The sequence below is a fragment of the Tetrao urogallus genome (genome assembly GCF_951394365.1).
Source record: "Tetrao urogallus genome assembly, chromosome: 15".
In the NCBI taxonomy this organism is placed as follows: Eukaryota; Metazoa; Chordata; class Aves; order Galliformes; family Phasianidae; genus Tetrao; species Tetrao urogallus.
Genome location: NC_136828.1, coordinates 8,048,142 through 8,054,141, shown reverse-complemented (window position 1 = coordinate 8,054,141; position 6,000 = coordinate 8,048,142).

The window sequence follows — 6,000 nt, the reverse complement described above, 5'->3', positions numbered from 1 at the left end:
TCTAGCAGGGTGCACTATAGTTCTTGTTGAATATAAGGTACACATCAGGCATGCAAAGCTTGCCTGTACAGGACCTGTAAGATGCAGTCCATGTTCTCGTGCCTGTGTTGATTCTGTGAAACAGCAGTTTGGGAAGTAGCTGCCTGCTGCCACTCAGCATCCTCTGCTCCTCAGCGTCACAGATCCCCAGCAGCGTAGGAACTTTCTCGGGTAGGAGAGGGCTGAAGGATGTGGGCCCAGGAAGCAGCAGTGTTCCTGGTGGTTTAAAGCCACACCTGATGCTGTTAAAACCATGGTTGCACCGGGGGTGGAGGGTAGACCTCTGCCCAGTGCCAGAGCTTTGCTGGAGTCACCTACAGAAGTTATTTTTACCCTCTTTGGGCTTTGTCTTTTGGATAGCGTTTAGTAGTGTACAAAATTATAAGCACATTTTCAATGATGTGTATTGAAGAGGCACCTTTTATTTGTATTAATCACATTTGATAGACAATTTGGTGCCTGCAGTTCTCGGTAAATTGTAAATGTCTCACTTTGGGTGTATAAATTGTTAACCCGTTCGAACTTATCAAAAAAGGCTACGTTAAAAAACAAAAATGCTTAGGATAGAAAACTAGCAGCTTAATGACAATACACTTACTCCACTGCAAGTGCCCTCATACTTCCTAGCTGCAGAGTTGTTTGCTTCCCAAAGCTGAAACTTGAGCATGGTCAACCATTTTTTCTCAGTAACAAAGGCAGTTTTGCATGGCGGTTCTCTCGCTGTACTCAAATGCATGCACTTATTATCTATGCAAGCATCTAATATGAACCACAGTCCGTGCTTTCAGTACCCAGAGCTGCTCGGTGGGCACCAGAGCATGCTTTGACTCTGTGCTTCTGTTCCTTGGTGCAGTGCCGTGCTGGCACATAGGAGCATGTACCTGGTTTCCTGCTTTATTTGCACATCTTTGATTCTTTCCTTTGCAGAATTCGAGATAACTGACAAGGCTGGAGTGCAGTGTAATGTCAAAGGAATTAGAAACGTTGAAATGAGAACAAACTGGTTTTATGTATTGTATTGTTTTTTCTTTTTCCTTTTTTTCCCCTTTTTTTCTGATTTTCTTTTTGTTTGTTTGTTTTAAAACAAGGCAATCCTGGTCAGCGTTCTGTGCGTAGCCTGCTGCTTTGTGTACCTTTGCTGACACACTCTGGGTGGTGAGAAGGGGCTGTGGGGCAGAGCCGTGCCCCCATGGGCCGTGCCCAGGGCTCAGCCATCATAGAGAGGGGTGGGAAATGACATTCCAATTGGTTTTGCTGTCATCTTTTTTTCTATCTTTGTCATTGCCTCCTAATCTGAAACAATTTGGCGGCATCCAACGTTACCTGTGGAGGGAACTGAAATTTGGTTTTAATCTGTGGTGAGATGAAAGTACAACTACGTGGTTTTCTTAACAAAAGCACCATGAAGCATCTACTATTAGGAGCTTTACTTTGTAAAATAAGGGTACGTGAAGACTTGCACGAGATTATCTTAGGCCTAAAGGTTTAGGAAGTCTCCTATTTATTTCAAGGCGGTAGCACTCAGTTTATCTGCAGATAGTGTTTTTTATTTTAAAGACACAGATTAAAATTGTGAACACCAACCCTGTTTCGCTCTAGGCCCTGCAGCACAATGTGCTGTGAGAAGGTTAGTGTTAGGTTTGTATGGCATTTGTGCAGTGCAATAAGCAAATATTTTTTAGGTGCTACATTGCCTTGGGTAGGGTGACACAAGGGAATACAGGCTACAAGCGGCTACATTATTTTCTTGTGGCCTTCCAAGTATTAATTTGTACAGATTTGCTCACCAACTGTGCCTCACCATTGGTTAAAATTGAATTTTAAGTCCTGTTACAAATGTAGTTTCTCCTCTGGACACAGCGTCAGATTTTACACTGGAATATCTACGGTTCTGAAAACTGCATGTCACATCACTGTACGCCGATACTGGGACGTGGGGTTTGCCCACACCTTTGATATTCTCTTCTGTATTTTAATGTTTTTGAACTGTACAGCAATCTGGAGAGCAGGCTGTCTTTACTTGGGATTGAACATTGTACCATAAATTTTAAATTATTTGAGGACAAGTGCATGAGACTGTGTCAATGCCTTTTATTATTTATTTGTATGTTTTATTATTCAAGGTGTATGCACTTTTAATATGCAGAATTTCTATTTTTATGTTTAAAAATCATTTTCTTTCAGAAAGAAGAGTGGGAATATGAGGAATTGGAATTCAGTGGAAAAAAAAAAAAAGGGGGAAAAATGTAATAAAATACAATAAATTTATTACTAGGCCTTCCTCGCTGAGTGAGTGTTTTTTCAGTCCTCTGTGGCTACCCCTCTGCACTGTCCCCTGGGGCTGGGACAGCCCTACACCCTGTGTCCCTGGGACATGCCTTGCTCCTGAGCTTTCTGTCTGTAGCTGCTCAGCACTGCATGGGGTGCAGCTCTGCTGGGCACCACCATGGGGACAGAGCCCAGCACAGAGCTTAGTGCGCAGAGGCTGTGTTACACCAGCTGGGCGGTAGCGTAAAAGATCTGGGCTTATATTAGTTATTAGGGAGCATAATTACTTGTATGGAAATGGGGCTGACAGATGTCATACTGAATCGTGGGGTCATCACTTATTTATAGGTGATTGCGTTAAACAGATATTAATATCGCCGAGGGCTTTGCGGGATTAGAGTTAATATATTTTTGTTTATTATATTTGCTGATATTTCTCCAATCCCCAAGGCTTTTTATGGCTACTTATTAAACAGGGAGTCTGCACTTCCCTTCATGTCGCTGGGAGGGTGTTGGGGGCAACTGGAAGGCACGTGGGAACTTGGAGTGATTAAATTTTATTGCGCCTTGTTTTCAAGGAGTTGAGAAATGAGGTGGGGCAGGTGATGGATCTGTGCCTAATAAGGGTAGGTCTGACCCTGGGTTGGGGTTGTGCTGTGCTGGGGGGGCTGAGCATCGTATAGGGTCGTGATGCTGGGTAGGGCCCTGTGCCTGAGGGCTGGTGGCCCCATGGCCTGTCCCCAAAGCTGGGAGGCCCTGAGCGAGCTGGGGCACACGCCATGGCATGCAAGTTGCACAACCCCCTGTGTTCTGCACTGCTGCCTCTAAGCACAGTGACACCAAGAGTTGGAGGCCAATGATAAATTACAAGGTATTAGGCACTGTCATCGGTACCTCTGGACTCTTAAATTTCGTTCTAATTAGAGCATTGCTTTTCCTTCCTCAGCAGTTTCTCCCTTCTGCTGCATATTGATCCGCTCTCTGTGGGGATCTGACCAACTGTTGACAATTTATGATAACATAAACCCGGTCCCTCTTACAGCAAAAACAGCTTTTAATAAACCTGCTGACACTGCCTCTCTGTCAGCCTGACCCGGTTAGTGAATGGATTTGGCAGTTAGGGGTTGGTGCCACAGCTGTTCTGTACGCGGGGACTCCATTGCTTGCAGGGTGCTCAGTTGTCATCATATTTCATAACCACACCTTTAACTAATGGAAATTGGTGAGGCTAAGAGAGCTGCCAAAGCTCAGCTGGACGTGGACACCTTTTCCACGTTAGTTTCATCCAGTGGAAAAATACTGACAGTATAGTAAGGAACAGCATGCCTGGTGTAACCACGTGAGTTTCTTAAAGGAATGCAACAGGAGTGGCTGAGCATTAGTTACCATTGAGTCTGAGCTGATCTGTGATGAATTGATCCGTCCTCGTGGTATTGAGTGCTTCTCAAACTATTCATCAGCCCCACGACAAATACCTCTGCCAGCCCTCGCTGACATCCTATTTTAAACACCTCTTCCAGGGCACCAGCACGGAGTCGTGCCTGCCTGGGAAGCAGGGCCTTATCACTATTTAATGCACTGCAGTTCTTGGGCTAATTGAATATTTATAATGATGCTGGTATTTACCAACCAAGTGCTCTGTTTGCAGGATCCCCTGAGTGTGGGGTGGCTGATGGCCCCACGGGGGAGGGGATCCCGATGGGCAGTGCAGCCCATAGCCAGCAGCCACAGCTCTGCCCTCCCACCTGGCTGGAAGTGCCTGCTGCGCTGCACGCCGCTATCAGCTTGTTCTTCGGGGTGTCACAAACACTGTAACATCTGCTCTCTCTGCCGTTTGCTTCCGTCTAATTCTTTTTTTATTGAAATGAGTTTAAATTGTCTGAGAATAGATTAGATTACTCTCTCCCCGAGGTTCGCACACTTGTATGATGTGGGTAAGTGTGCGGTTAGCAGCGCTCGCTCCCTTTTTTAATCTACGAGAAGCTGCTCCCTGGAGAACTGGCGTGCTTCCTAACGACCTTAATGAGTTTCCATAGCTGAGGTCAGATTATCTCGAAGGGCGGTAATGGCAGGGCAGGAGGTGGCTCTCTGCACTGCTGTGAGTCTCTGATAGCTTTGTACTCCAGCCTGTAAATAAAGCAGAATTTGATAGCTCTGCCTGGATCCACCGTGAATACATTTTCCCCTTTAACAGACAGAAGTGTGTGTGTTGCAAAGCAATTCATGAAGACCATATGACAATCTTGGAGCATTTTAATATTTTGCAAATGATTTATCATAGGTAATGAGCAGATGATATACTCCACTTCAAGGGTATGGATTATCCATTAAGGTCCCCACGTAGGAGGCATCTGCAGGTGACGCACAGCTAACAGAAAGCTGAAATCACAACTTCTGTTTTGTTTACTGGGAGGGATCAGCAGCTCATGAGGTCTCTCCCCTTGTCCTGTAACAACATTGGTAAATAGCCCTGAGTTTGGGCATGGTGCTGTGTGGTCCTGCCCCTCCCCCTCTGCTGTCTTTGGAGGCTTTGGCGTGTTGAGCTGGAGCTTAGTGCTTGGCTAAGGGCTGAGCGCGGTGCTGATTCACTGCTGGATCAGTGCATGGTCTCTCATGGCTGTCTCTCCAGGGCCGTCCAGTGCTCTGAGTCCTCTGGGAGAAGGCTGCTGGCTTGTTTATACATGAAGTGGCTCCTGTGATGGTGCCAGGTGGGCCCTGGCAATGAGCAATGGCCTGGAACTGCCCCTGTATGGTGAGGTGCTGTGAGGTGAGCTGAGGCGGCCCTGGCCGGGATGCACGGTGCAGATGTGCATGTGTGTGTGCATGCAGCAGATGTGTGCATGTGCAACAAGAGTGTGTGTGCACATGCATGGAGCGAGTGCAGCACGACATGGCGTGGTGCAGAGCAGCGTGGTGCAAGGGCCTGGTGGACTCCATTATGGTGAATTGAACTTGGTTGCTGGCTGAGAATTTCATCCCTGATTGTTTCCTCTTAGCTACTGAGACCAACCTCAGTGTAGATTTATCACCCAGCAAATAAATAGAAGTGCAGGTCTATTTGGCCGCCTTGTTCATCAGCAAGGAATGAAAATGTAAGCAAAATATTAAAAATAAAACAGTCTCAGTTTTACTTTAATTGACCTTTGATTTTTAGCTTAATACCTTCCCTGTGTTGCTGCTTCAGCCTTTAATTTCTCTTGGTGAAGTGGCTGTGTTCAATGATTCATTCTGTCCTGAGGCAAAGCACACACTGTAATTGGTTTTTAACTTCCTGGAATGTCAAAGCCAGGATTGAAATTTTACGTATCACGCCACCAATTCAATACTGGCTTTAATAATAATGTTGCAGAAAGGAAGGCAGATTTACAGCTGTAGAAAAATGTAATCAAATTTTGAGCCAGAACGCAGTAAGTCCAAATGCTAGTTTTCATTTGGAAGCTTGTTAGATAAATGTGGCATCACCTGAGCCGCCTTACAGGCATTTCTGCTGCTCCCCAGATACATGCGGTGCTGTGTGTGTGGAAGCAAAGGGTGACCCCACAGCTCCTGGACTGTCCCATAGCAGCTCTGCCTCTGTGCCCATGGCTGTGCCAGACTCGGGCCGTGCTGGGGCTCATGGAGGCTGCAGGGACCTGGGGCTGCCCTTGGCTGGGGTGGGTGGGTGATGCCCAGAGCCTGGCATGACCACTGCCA